The sequence below is a fragment of the Astyanax mexicanus genome, chromosome 4, assembly GCF_023375975.1.
Source record: "Astyanax mexicanus isolate ESR-SI-001 chromosome 4, AstMex3_surface, whole genome shotgun sequence".
NCBI classification, from domain to species: domain Eukaryota; kingdom Metazoa; phylum Chordata; class Actinopteri; order Characiformes; family Acestrorhamphidae; genus Astyanax; species Astyanax mexicanus.
In genome coordinates this window covers 32,751,545-32,766,759 of record NC_064411.1, presented here as the reverse complement: position 1 = coordinate 32,766,759, position 15,215 = coordinate 32,751,545, and the positions used below count along the sequence as shown (strand labels likewise).

The window sequence follows — 15,215 nt, the reverse complement described above, 5'->3', positions numbered from 1 at the left end:
TGTTTATTTGGGTGAATAAAGCGCTTCCGTTTATTTACAGTAAGCTTACAATTACAGTAATTGTGTGGTATTATGTTAGCAGCATGGCCGGCTGTGATTAGCAGCGCTAGCCAGCCCCAGTTAGCAGCATAGCCAGCTCCAGTTAGCAGTGCTTGCCAGCACTGGTTAACAGCTCAGCCAGATGCAGTAAGCAGGTCTAGCCAGCCTTAGTTAGCAGCAAAGCCAGCCCCAGTTAGCAGTGCTTGCCAGCACTGGTTAACGGCTCAGCCAGCTGCGGTAAGCAGGTCTAGCCAGCCTCAGTAAGCAGCGCCACCCATACTCTGTAATTCATCAGAATGGCTTTACTGCTCCTTACAACCTGGTAGAATTTATACATAAGATGCGCTGGATTAAAATGCGCATTGACGATGTTTAGGAAAATTAAAGGATTTTAGGTGTGCCTTATAGTGCGAAAAATATGGTAAACAATCTTCCATGATTTCTGCTCTGCATGCCACCACACTGGAGCTGAAATTAAACGTAATAGATGTAACTAAAGTGGAGACTTTCATGTTTAACAAAAATATCACGTTTCTGTCTTAGGAAGCAACTTGGAATTGTACTTAAAAACTCAGTTTTAAGGCTCTAATTACTAAAAAGGTGAAATTTAAATAGGACTTGGGCTCATAGTGACAGTTTTATGGTGCAGGATAGATTTTTTAGGCCCGATCTGAGCTCTAGCTGGAGCTGAGCTTATTGTCCCTCAGTCTTCCATTATTATATTAAAATAATATGTTCAGTTATACATATTTAAATGTTCTTATAGCCCAACTCTGGAAAACAGGCAGTGAGGTGGTGGATGTTGGGATACTCATTCCTGCGGTATTTGCTTGTAAGTAAACGAAAACTTAATTATATGAAAATGTTTTTTACACCTATATCTCTCCTGAAAAACTGCTTATTTTGGTGAGTAAACATCTTTTTCTGTTTACTGTTTGCTTAGATTCCCAGTGTTTGCTTAGAGGTGACCATACTTAGGGGAATCTGTATTAATTTTTCCTGGCATCTGTGTTTCATTAACCCTCTCATGCATGAATTATAATAAACTCAGTCAGGATTTTTTTTCTAAGTGTTTTTATACATCCTTAGGGATGTAAAACAAGGTTTGAAAAAAATATATATTCTATCTTTATTCGATAAAGAAATATTTATCTGTCCACTCAAGTGTACTTCATGTATTTTTTGTTGTAAAAAAAACACAAATGTAATTCAGTCATACAGTTGTAATATGGTATTCTGTTGGAATAGTGGAACTGAGGAGGATATTGTGACACAAGAAAATGTCTCTGAACCGTAGAACCTTATAGAATCTTGATTGTGACTGGTATTATCATACTGTATTCTTGTCAAGTCTCTGAACTGTTAAGTGAGCATATTCTCTTATAGTATTTTATAGCATGTATCATATTTCCTGTCAAATCATGCTTGTTGCTAATTTCTGAGACTATTTTCTATTATGGTTGCCAAAGCATACAGGGCACAAAGCTACAAGACACTGCATGCAGATGTACTTGGTTCTTCGTGTGCTGGCATTTTATACTTTCTTGAGCTGGGGCCAGTGGTTTCCAGGGGCATACTGGATATTGGGGTGCCCTTAGTTTCAACAGCCTCATCTCCTTCATCTCCGTTCCTCAGCCTCAACTCCCTCAGTAACATTTCCAGACTCACCTTCACTATCACTGCTTGACCCTACTTCTCTGCTTGCAACTGTCTGTACTGGCAGACATTCCTCAATTAAAGAAGTTGATTTACAGCCAAAACATTAAACAATATGAATTATTTTAAAAAACAACACTGGAAGTAATTGACATTGCATAAAAGTTGAAAAATAGCTAATGATGCATGATGTACAATTAAGTGGACAGATGATTAATCTACAATTCCCTCAAATATAAAATCAAAATTTAGAAAATCTTTACATAATATGTCACCTTAGATGTTACTTGATGTAATTATATATTTTTTTACCTGCAGTGATATAATTTTATAAAAGGTAGAAACAAAAATAGCCAAGTTGTTTGGTGGTTTTCCCTGTCTGCCGGCCATCTTGATTTCATTGACTTCTTTTTCCCATTACAATGACCAACCAATGGGATTTTTTTGTATAGGATGATGCAATAGCTTCCACTACAGTGGACTATATGCAGCAGTGCCCAAAATTGCAAGAATATTTAAAGAAAAAAAAAAATTAAACAGCTGTACACTGTAGTGACCTATATGCATGAAAGGGTTAATGCGACATTTGGGCCCGAACAGAAGATCGCAATCGAAATCTTGCTTAACCTTAGCGAGCAGATGTAACTGACTACAAGCATATGCCTGTAAAACTAAAAGACATGATGCCTTTTTCTGTACATTTCAGCTACATATAATTTATCATGGTGTAGTTTTATGAGTCTATATACAGTAATGGAAGATATAAAGATTGTCTGCATGATAAAATAAAACAACAACAACTGGTATCTAAGTTGGAAAATGTGGAAGACGGATTTAAAGGCGGATTCTTCTGAAATGCTGAAGGGGAAATTCCTGTTCTGTGATTCACAGTAAAAATTGGTTTACTGTAGAAGTTCCCCTTTACTGAATTCTGTCCATGACGCTTTGCAGATCTACCTTCTAGCTGTATATAGTTGTATACACATTGTGCCCTAAGAATGTGTTAATTAATTATACAGCAGTAATGCTACTTTGCCACTGTGTGTGTGTGTGTGTGTGTTCCAGATAGAAAAGGCAGTGTATAACGTCAGGGTTATTGCATCATTCCCAACACAAATTAATTCATCTAATAATTAAAAAGTCTTTTCAGATTTGCAGTGGTTGTCTAAAAGCAGACAATCCACTAAAATGTGCTGGGCCAGGTCCATGAATTAAGAACACTGTGTTAGAGCAGGTGGGCAGTCAGGTGTGCTGTTAAAACATGTAGTTGTATTCTAGAAAAACATACATTTCACTTGGCATGCATCGTTCTTGGGAATTTGCTGTTGTGTAACTAAGGGAAGTTCCCTGATCAAAGCAAATAAGGGCGTTTTCACACCAGCACAATATGGTCTGGTTAAAACTGACTCTGGCTCGTTCGTACCCTTACTGTGGTTTGATTGAGCAGGTGTGAAAACAGTAATCGCACTTGGGTGAGGACCAAAACAACCAAATAAAGTTATAAAATATACTTCTTTTATTTGAGCTAAACTGCTGAAAAAGCACAGTTTAATCTGATATATTTTAGCCAGATATAACGCTAATTACCACTGCTATGAACAATTGCTCTCTATGCTGCTGCTCCATGCTAAGCAGGTTCACACTAAACTGAACTGCATGTGCAAGGGTCACTGCTTACAGCCTTGCACATCCTATTTAAAACACTGTGTTTGAAAGCTCAGCGGCAAATTTGCAGCATTCTGTGTTAAAGCAGCACCACACTGCACAGATATCAGAGGAAACAACATGCTTATGAGGTTTATTGGTGCGTATTTTGGTGCCTGTGAGAAAATGCTTCAAGTAAACAGACTCATCAACTGATTTGGACCAAAGACACAAATTACAGGAGTGATGTCAGGCCCGTCCAGCCAAGCCAAGCACCCTATGCCCAAATAAGGACTTCCCCTAATTAGAGCACACACACACACACACACACACACACTCTGAGAGGCACTCCATGCCCATATATGGACTTCTCATATGGACGCTCATGCAGTCATCCAGCCCTGATTAGAGATCAGCTTCACCTGGGCAGAGTTGCTTATAAGCACGCTGCTCCTTTCTGCTGTTTCCGAGTATTGGTCGCTCTCATGGTCTGTGTTTCCTTGTGGTTCCAGCCTGTTTGCTATTCTACAAAGCGTTCTATCTCCCAAGCCTGTCTTCCCTAGTTCCTGTTTTTTCCTTGGACTCCTCCCGGCCTAAGTATCCCTGTTTTATTTCTTGTTTTGTTTGTTTGCCCTGTTTACTTTCTTAGTCTAGCCATTTTCCTAAGCTCTGCTTAGTAGTTTTCTGTTTGCTATTTTGTAGTCTAGTGCTCCCTTTGTTTTTCCCCATTCCCCTTACTACTTCCTGGTTTTATTGTTTTGGCCGTTCCACTTATTCCTTAGTCCCTGTTTCTTTTGGCCCAGTCCCGTTTACTTTGTCAGTGTTTATATTTGTTTTCAGTTTTGCCCTACTTTAGTGTGTTGCTCTAGTCCTCTTTTATATTGTTTATTTCAATAAATTTTACTGCTTCGTTCTACATCCCAGCAGTGTCTCTTATTTTCTCTCTGCCTGTTTACAGTCAGGCATGACAAGTGAAAACACCCTAAGATGAGAGTGTATACCTAAACCAAAGCCATAGTGAGCCTGAGTTTTATAATTGGAGTTTTAGAGCAGAGAAAAAAAAATGCATACTGCATTGTGTGAAACACAAACACACCCTGTTTCTTTGTAAAAGGAATGTGTGTTTTTATGTGTGAAAGATCACAGTGATAGGCTACAGTGGCGTGCACAGACATTTTGGGGGGCAAGTGCTCAGGGGGGGAAAAGGGCACTTTTTAGCACACGTGGAACACTTCATTATAAAAAAAAAAAATACACGCACATGTTGAATGAAATTTGACTTTTATTTGTAACATTCTCTAAACGTGAGTTGTCAATGGAAAAATGTCACACCACCAACTGATAAAATACATAGTAGTTTGGTGCTGTATGAGACATATTACTGCACAAGAAACTGATTTCAGGTTGGGTTTTGAGGCAAACGGTACGATATTACTTGATGTGTATGTTACCTGGCTGGTGGGACACGGGGGAGAAGAAGCCTCTCTGTTGCCGTGCGTGCTGTGCTGAAGACTCGCTGAACTGAACTGCTGCTGCAGCGCATCTAGTGTGCCTTGCTAGCAAGGACATAGGAATAGGTTTGATATTGGGGGGGGACACATCTATAATGTAATATAATATAATGTAATCTGCTTATTTGAATAAGCCCATTTTATAGTCTCTTAAAACAACATTTGTGGAATTACCTTTAATCACAAATAAACCATTCTTTTTGTACTTCTGTTTATTATTAGTTACATCCAAGTAAAGGTCACTTTACAACCTAAACATTAGTGATGCTACCCTTGAACCTGAAGCTTCGAGGCGTGTGTTGAAAAAACGACACGCATTGGTTCGAATCACTGAGCCGATGCTTGATTCATTCTACAAAGATCATGTGACCAATGACGTCCGAAGCTTCATTTCGGCACACAACCACGTGACTGCTTCAGGGAAAGATTCAAAAGCGGCAAATCCTGGCGCGCAGTTCGAGGGTTGTTAGCGGAGAGAGAGAGAGAGAGAGATAGAGAGAGAGAGAGATAGAGAGAGAGAGAGAGATAGATAGATAGATAGATAGATAGATAGATAGATAGATAGATAAGATATAGATAGATCATATATAGATAGATAGATAAGATATAGATAGTAGATAATAAAATATTAGAATGGAACCAGTAAGAAAAAGAGGCCGTTCTGAAGTTTGGGAACACTTTGAACTTTTGCCATCAAATAAAGTAGAAAATTATTATTTAGAAAATATAAACTATATATATATATATATATGAGGATATATATATATATCCTCATAGTTCAATGTGTGTACTGTCATGGCATACATCCAGTAAAAGTGTTGCCTTATGAAAACATATTTTGAAATAACCAACTGAACCCCAGCACTGTGGAAAAAATTGTATTCCTAAATAAAAACTAAATTACACATGTACATAACCACGTCCATTAAATATGTGCCCCCTGCCCCTTACACAAGCACCTTCACCTTTATGAGCATACATTTCTTTCATCAAATCCTTCCATATCCCCCATGCAGCATATCTACATGAGCCTTGCCTATGGAAAAATAGGCAATGGACTAGTGATACATGTAAACATGTTACAAACCCTGCTTGGAAAGATGTGAATAATAGTGAATAATATAATTTTAAAATTTGGTATATTAACAGATTAATAACATGGTGAAGGGAAAAAAGCAACAATGTGAATGCAATTAGAATTACAAGTGTAGTTTCTCCAGTGTGCTCTATCAAGGTACATTCTAAGTGTATTATATATTAATTAAAAATATATTACAGTTATGTCTTTTAATATAATGCATTAAATTATCCAGACATCAAAGTATTCTTCCATTTCCTTTTTTCAGTTTTTATTTAAACCTCAAATGTCATGTAAATGCACTGGAACAGGTTTAAAAACTGTAAAAAGACAAAAAAAAACGCCCCTCGTCCTTTAAATACACAAAGCACTTTCAGGTTTTGCCCACCAGGTGCCGCTGATGTCCACTGTGTTATGAAGCTCCGAGTAATGAACCTTTTTTCGATACAATTAGGAAAAAGGCTTCAGTGCTTCAGAAAGCCTCGGTTTGCCATCACTACTAAACATGTTACACCACTCTACATTTACTGTTGATAAAAAATGTGTGCAATGTCTGAACTATATATAAATATATGAAAAAAAAATGATGAGGTATCACCTAATGTTTAAAAGAATATAACAGATATTATTATTATTACTATTATTATTATTATGTATTGGCATGTCAATTCTGTTGTATATTTGTATATTTACATTTACGCCACCTTTTTTCGACTAAAAGTAATTATGATGGTGGTCTTTTACGTAAAATAATGTAACTTTATCTTTCATAGAGATTTTTGGCAGATGTTAATATAAACTTTAGATAAACCCAAACCCTCCTAGTCTGTTAGTTTCACGAGCTTTTACTAAAGGACCAGATATATTCCATTAGTAAATCTTAGGGACTAAAGGATTTTTACAGGTAAACTCAATAAATGAGAGTTTATTAGCTGATCATATGGATGGGTTAAGAAACTGCTTTAAACTACCTACATGAAGTACTGTACTAAATTCTGTCTATCCACTACATCCAGCTTCCATCTAACTAGTTAAGCTAGCTAAAATAATTTTCCTTCATTATAATTTACAGTAATCCTAGTCTACAAGTCACAATGACTATCACAAGCTCACAGAGGGTTTGATCTGTGGGTTTTGAGTCGTTTATTTTTAACCAGCTATCAGAAATAATCTCATAACAGTGTACATGGTAAGCTCCGTTACCTTTTAGAAAAATCGCTGTATATCCAGATCTGTTTTAACGTCAGCTCGCTGCACCCCGCTGCTGAATCTAAAAACGAAAACTTTACAAATCTTCCACAGCGAAGGGGGGCTTCCCCAATCTCCTCCGCGCTCCGCAAAACAGCGAGCTGATTGGCTGTTTCTATTAAGAGGCTGGACTTTCTTCCTGAACCGGCTTCGTGATTGGCCTATGCTTGTGAGACCGCGTGGGGTCACGTGACAGAGGAAGAGAGAGGTGTCGAGAGTGTGTGTGTGAGCTGATTTCAGGGCACTCTGTTTTCACTCGTTTTTAATCGTAGAGGTTTTCAAAAGACCATTTCAACACGGCTTCAGTAAAATCTTAATAATAATAATAATATATATAAAAAAAACGAAGTTTCAAAAGGGCACTTTGGTTAATAAAGGGCAGAGTTGGTGGTGCTTTAGCACCACCTGATGTCTATGTGTGCACGCCTATGATAGGCTATGCAAAGTTTATTGGAACAAACTTCTAAAACATGGATCATACAGTAGGTTGTGGAAACACGCACGTCTGCTTGTTTAGGCCTCCCTAGATCTGCTATGGAAGTATCTATATAAAATATGGATTTAGTAAACAATAACAAAACTATTACTTCATATTGTCCCTACCTTCCCCAACTCTCTGTTAACAGTGAGTTCAGACAGATAAGCTCCTCTTTCTAGTACTTGCATCCAAAACTGCTTTTAAAAATCCACAAGATGCATTGCTTTTCGTCACTATCATGGAAATACATCCTAAAATTAAATGCAAAACCACTATTACATTACATTTCACTACACTTGATCTCTTTATTGAAAAACACAGGAATTTACATTTTCAAAACCAAACACTAAATTTGTGTCAGAATTGCACACAAACCTCCTTAAAATGCAATCGGCTTAACAGCATTATATTCCACTGTATGGTGCTGCAAATGTTCAAAAGCAAATCAAAATGCACAGGATTGCATTTCATCTAGGAGCAGCATGGAATTCGTGCCTAAATTAAATGTAATCATTGTCCAAGCACAACCCACTACTGAATTTGGGGCAGGGCTGAGAAACCAGTCAGAAGCGAGCTCCCGTAGCTGTATTTTAAACCAGAGAAAATGTAAAAATTTTGTCACAGGATGTAAGAGCAAATAAGCACTCTAATTCTATAAATTAAGGCTGGTACAGTTGGAGACGACTTTGTGTTTTTTTTTTTAAAGTTGAGTAGATTTTAACAAAGGCTCGGTTCTTGCAGAGATCAGGGAAGCTTGCACATTAAAACTTAAGTTTTAAGACATGGATTTGGACAGGTTTTGGATATCTTTGGAGACAGAGCATCCAGTAGTTTGGGCACCCCTGATAATTGTCATGATTTTTCATAAGGTTTTTCAGCTAAAGTAACCCTTGTCAAATCGTGCTTCCCTAGTGTATATTTAAGGTCTCTGTAAAACACAGAATCCACCGGAGATCCAATTTAAACTTATAGTTACTTACACAAGATAGCTAACGCTAACTAGCTGCTGTAAACAGAGCTGTTAGCTTCTCCTTAGCTGATGAGACAGTGTCTGCTCTGCTGCTTGGTGTGGTTTGGTCCTGAACCGAGATGGACGAGGCCATGAACTAACAAGTTGATGTGGACATAGTGCTTTTCTTATTCGACTCGTTTTTCTGGGGCATTTCCTTTACTAGCTACTGTAGACAATGGAGGTTGAAGAACAGTTTCATGTGTAGCACGCATACACAACTCAGAGAGACTTGTTATATGTCACAAAGAACATAAAAAAGTGGATTTTAGCAGAAGACCTTTAATCCAGTAGAAATGTTGTGGTAGGAGCTGAAGCAGCAGTTTATGGGTGGAAACTCACCAACATACAGTAACAGTTCATTCGTTCATGCAGTGTATGCAAAGTACAACCTTCTCTTTTAGTCTACTCTTTCCAGCTATACAACATGTTTATTTACATGAGTGCAATAATATTCTACAATTATTCAAAGAGAAGATCAATAGGGCTTTGTGGTTCTGTACAAACAGACTGACTGAGCCAACTGCCTTGTTTAAAGCAAACAACATGTACAAGATATATTGCGTTATCATGTTTTAATTCTAGATTTGTTTTTTATTGTTTTATTAATATCGAAATGAGGGTTTTGAACCTCTTAGTATGCAGTGGCCTCTTCTTAACAAAATGGGTCCAAAGAAGGACAACCAGTAAACTTGCAACAGGGTCATGGGTGCCCAATGAAAAAAAACAAAAAAAAACAATGCAAAGCATTTTCACATACTGGCTCCATCTCCACGCACAGCCAGCAGGTTTATTGATTTATTAATATTTGCTTTTCTTTTCTCCCTAATTATTCAAAATGAAGAACAACAAGCATTATTTTTGGCTCAGAGGTATAATTCCAGTGAAGGCAGCTCCCTTGTTTACTGATGGGACGTATGATAACAGTGTGATAACAGCCGGTCAGCCATGGATTGTTTGTTCTAGAGAAGAAAGTCAGGTTCAGGTTAGAGAGTAAGGTCAAAATGACGTGACTGCATGTGTGTTTGATAACGGATCTACTGAGCCATATTTGTCTGTGGTTTGTCTCCAGTGAAAACCGGTTTCTTTTTTTTTGGCGTGCAGCCACATCACACAGCAGTACGACTACAATTGTTTACGCTGGTATTTCGTTACTGCAGTTACTGTATTTCATGCATTTACAGTTAACCATTTATAATAAAAATTAAAATCAAAGGAAACCAAAGATAGTCTGTTATGCTTATTCTATTGCATGATGCATCTGAACCCTATTAAAAAAAACCTCTGTAATGTAATCAAGAGGAAGATGCCATTATTATATTATTATTATTATTAATAATATTTTGTCATTTTCCTCACTGCAGTAACACACTAAAAGCTATAAGAGCAAAATGCAAACATAATACACATATTTAATGTAAGTAAAGTTACCTCAAACAATACATATAAATCCATAAATCCATAACATTAAATTAATGTTAAATCTATGCATTAGAAATGTAAAAGTAACAAAAAATGACAGTTTTGCTATCTGGGAAAAAAACATTATGGTCAAATGTGCTATTTACCGTTAAAAATAAATAAAGTGAAATTTCCTCAAACTTGCACCAGCGCTGTGTGAAGGGAGGATAATAACATATGCACAGAAACAGGTGAATTACAGTATGTAAATATTGAACTATAAAGTGCTCCAATATGCTCAGTGGAAGCTGATAAGGTGGGTAATGGTAGTAGAGTCTGGGAGGTGGTAATAAAGCTATGCTATATACAGTGGAGGAAATAAGTATTTGATCCCCCACTGACTGTAAAAGTTTTAGAACATGTACAAATATTGAAAGGTCTCATAACTTTATGCACGCTGTATTTTAACAGTGACACATAGAATATCAAAAGAAAAACCCTCTAGAAAACACAATTTAATACTTGGAGGCAAAACCCTTGTTGGCAAGCCCAGCAAACAGATGTTTATTGTAGTTTTTTTATAAGGTTTGCACACACTTTAGGAGTAATTTTGGCCCCTTACTCTCAATTTTAATTTTATAATTTTATGCCAGTTTTATTTTAACAGTTACACACAAAATATCAAAAGAACGTTTTTTTTATAAGGTTTGCACACCCTTTAGGAGTAATTTTGGCCCAATCCGCTCTTCAGATCATCTCCAAATCCATAAGATTTTTAGGCATGCATTTGGAAACACGAAGCTTAAGTTCTCTCCATAGATTTTCAATGGGATTGAGGTCAGGAGACTGGCTAGGCCATTCCATGACCTTGATATGCTTCTTATGGAGCCACTCCTTTGTTTTCTTGGCTGTATGTTTTGGGTCATTGTCATGCTGGAAGACGAAGTATACGGCTAAGTATTTTTTTTCTCCTCCAAAATGTTGAGTTGAGTTGAGGCCAAAGAGCTCAATATTGGGCTCATCTGACCACAGCACCTTCTCCCAGTCTCTCTCTGAGTTTTTCATATGTTCGTTGGCGAACTTGAGGCGAGGAGCAGAGGAACCTTGTGTGCACTGCAGGATTTTAAACCATTCTGTCTCAGTGTATTACCAATGTTTGTATTTTTTTTGAGACTGTGGCCCCAGCTGCCTTGAGATCATTAACCAGCTCCTCCCATGTAGTTCTAGATCACTGAGTCTCCTTGAGGTGATACCTTGCATGGAGCTCCAGGCTTAGGTCAATTGACAGTAATGTTGTACTTCTTCTACTTCTGAATAATTGCATCAACAGTTGTCACCTTCTCACCCAGCTTCTAACTTATGGCTTTGTAGCCCATTGCAGCTTTGTGTAGGTCAACAATTTTTTGTCCCTGACATCTTTAGACAGATCTTTAGTCTTGCCCATGGTGGAGATGTTGGAGGAGTGTTGCTGAGTCTGTTGGAAGGTGACCTTTTATACAGAACAATTTGGGTCAGGTGTCTCTCATGCAGGTAAGGACTTCAGTAGAGTTAGATGTTGGGTTACATTCAATAGTGAATCATTTACTTTCACCTTTCAGTTCAATTGCATTTAATAGACATGCAGTTGAATGTTAATTAAATGTCAGTTGTCAGTCAAGCGCCATTCATCTCTCACTGTTAAAATGAAGCTAACATAAAAAATCATAATTTAATTATTTGTCAGAGTACAAACTTTCAAAATTATTGGAGGATCAAATATTTATTTCATCCACTGTAAGTGCATAAAAAGAAGCTGTCAAAAAATTATATGACTGATATGGTTTGGGCCTTGTTTGCTGTATATGGGTCAAGATGTTTTGCCATCATTGATGGGACAATGCATTCTGAGTTATACCAACAAATTCTGAAGGAAATCGTCATTTCAAGAGAGCACTGGTCATGCAGCAAGACAACAACTCTAAGCACACAAGTCATTCAATAAAAGTTATTTTAAAAAGAATAAAATTGATGTTTCGTAAAGAAGCCAAGTCAAAATTCTGAACAATGAGCAAAAGCAGTTAACATTTTTTGCTGTTTGTTCATTCAAGCTCACGGCAAGTTCATTCTTTCATGCAAGTGTATGCAAATCATGTCCTTCTCTTCCCGCTTACTTTTTACAACGATACATGTATCTGGCCGGTTTATTGACCTGAGTGCCATAATATTCTACAATTATTTAAAGAGAAGATCAACAAGGCCTTTTCAGGCATCCATAAACAAGACTGACCAAAACACACAGCCAATTCACAGTCCAAAAGGGATAAACAACAAATGAGAAGTAAGGGTCAAAACCAGATCAAAAACATCCAAGAGAACTAACTAAAAGGGCGAGACAAAACCAGAGACAAAAGCCAAAAAATAGGTCAAATAGATAAACAAAGAAACAAGGCTCGGAATGCAAATTCTTTGCGAAAAAACTGAACAAACAAGCTGTATATATACAGGGGTTGGACAATAAAACTGAAACACCTGTCATTTTAGTGTGTGAGGTTTCATGGCTAAATTGGAGCAGCCTGGTGGCCAATCTTCATTAATTGCACATTGTACCCGTAAGAGCAGAGTGTGAAGCTTCAATTAGCAGGGTAAGAGCACAGTTCTGCTCAAAATATTACAATACATACAACATTATGGGTGACATATCAGAGTTCAAAAGAGGACAAATTGTTGGTGCACGTCTTGCTGGCGCATCTGTGACCAAGACAGCAAGTCTTTGTGATGTATCAAGAGCCACGGTATCCAGGGTAATGTCAGCATACTACCGAGAAGGATGAACCACATCCAACAGGATTAACTGTGGACGCAATAGAAAGCTGTCTGAAAAGGATGTTCGGGTGCTAACCCGGATTGTATCCAAAAAACATAAAACCACGGCTGCCCAAATCACGGCAGAATTCAATGTGCACCTCAACTCTCCGGTTTCCACCAGAACTGTCCGTCACCACAATAAATTATTGTGGTCTAAAACCAGATGTTTCAGTTTCATTGTCCAACCCCTGTATATACACGGAAAATCACCAGAAATTACTCAGAACACAGGTGAGGCTGATCTAACAATCAGGTACTGATTGGCTGGCTGAGACACATGACAGAGAGGTGCATTCTGGGAGTTGGAGTTTGCGAAGGTGGACAAGACTTTAGAGGCACTGGAAGGTTGTGACAGCATCAAAATGCTCTTACACTACAATGCTAATGTGAAGACTGATAAATAAAAGATGCTTGGCCTTCATCTCGCCAAACATGACTCTATGGATTATAGTTCGAAAGCTTGGTGTCTGCTTAGAAATGCTGTAAAGAGTGTTAAAATGTTTCTCGGGCTCTGAGTGGTCCAGCAGGCTAATCGCTCCCACTATGATCAGGAGATTACTTGTTCGAATCCTGTTCATGTAGCTTGCCATTGGCTACTGGAGCCCTGAGGGAGCACAATTGGCCTTGGATGGCGGTGGATGACTTTACATGTGTCACAGGAAGCATGTGTTGGTCTTCACCCTCCTGGTATGTTGGGGCATCACTAGTGATAGGGGGGAGTCCTAATGAGTGGGTTGGGTAATTGGCCATGTAAATTGGGAGGACAATGGGGGGAAAAAGAGTGTTTCTCAACCCCTGTTCTGTGGGTATAATGTGTTGTTTTTTGAGATCTTTTAGCTGCTTCATGTTGTCAGACATATTATTTAAGTTATTTCTTGATTCTACAGGTCTGGCAGTAATCAGGCCTGGTTGTGGTTAGTAGTGAAATTAAACTCAGCTTTTTAAAAAGCTTTTTAAAAATTTATGGGGAGGCAAACACTTTTTCGCACAGGGCTAGATTGGTTTGGAGAGTTTTTTTCCCCTAATAAATGAAGTCATAATTTAGTGCTTAGTATGACATAGTGCTTTGCATATTAACTCAGGTTACATTTGTTTGATATTGAAGTTTGTTTTAATAATCTGAAAATGTAGGTATGGAAAAAATGCAAAAACAAAAGAAATATGAAAGGATGCAAAACAATTTTCTACCCACTGTATGTATTCTAGAGGTCACTAATAGGCGGACCACGGTCTGGGTCCGCATCCAGACGTTGTCCAATCCGGATTCAAAAAACGATAAACTACTGAGAAGGATTTAATTCTGATCGTGTTCATTTAAAGCGGCGGAACTTTTATTGTCTTTATGGTTTACGTGCTTTACAGCACAGTAAACTTACAGACCAATCACGTGTGCTTTAAGATCACCAAACTCTCTCCTCTACCAATCAGATCTGTGCAGATGCGAGCACGCGGAGCCACACAGGCGAAGCAGGCGGTGAGAACTGGGAGAATAAAGCAAGAAAAGCTAATACTGATGGTGCGCACCAGAAAAAAAAAAAAAACATTAAAATACTACAGTTCTAAAACATATTAACAGTAATCGATCGGTGTTACTTGGAGGAATTAAAGAGAAACAACGAGACAAGAGTGCAAAATATTCCACTTGATCAGAACTCCCCAGCAAGAAAAAAAACTCCCTCGCTCGCAGGCGCACTCTCTTACCCTACCTCAAAACTAAGGCAACCCCCAGTGGACAAAAAGTATTGGCAACTCCCACCATCAGTTTTTCCCACAACATAATAAAGTCTGATACAGTAATAATATAAAATAAAATAAAACTGCTGTTTTTAAACAAAACTGATATTTTGGCCAAGTTCAGCAAACATTTCTCCATATATAGTAAGATTTGTCATTCATGTATTTATCATGACAGGCAGGCAAAAATCTAATATATATATAAATTAAATAGAATAAATATAGCATTTTGAAACAAAGTTAACATGCAGATTCACATTAATAGACTCGATAAGTTAAATTAATCAGGGTGTTTCCATTTATTGTATGATAGGTTGATGATGTAATTATTGTGAAAGGCCTATTTAAAACAATACATATTGTTGAAATATACTAGTTTGTGTCATTTGTTCTGTCTTTCAGTCATACAGTATATAATACTGAATCATAACGCAAGTTAAAAATGGCGACGGTCCGGCCCTTGGCCTGGCGAAAATTTCTCTAACTGGACCGTACTAATTTCTAATTAAATACCCCTGATGTATTCAGTTCACTGTACCTTTTTCAGCTTTGAGTGTATACAAAATTCCACGC

The 15,215-nt window shown here is 37.7% G+C and overlaps 1 protein-coding gene across 1 annotated transcript in view; it reads right to left on the bottom strand.

Annotated features, from left to right (window-relative positions):
• The window catches only part of LOC125801640 (macrophage mannose receptor 1-like), a 224,400-nt gene that overhangs the window by 42,660 nt on the left and 166,525 nt on the right, over window positions 1–15,215 (bottom strand). The window lies entirely within an intron of this gene.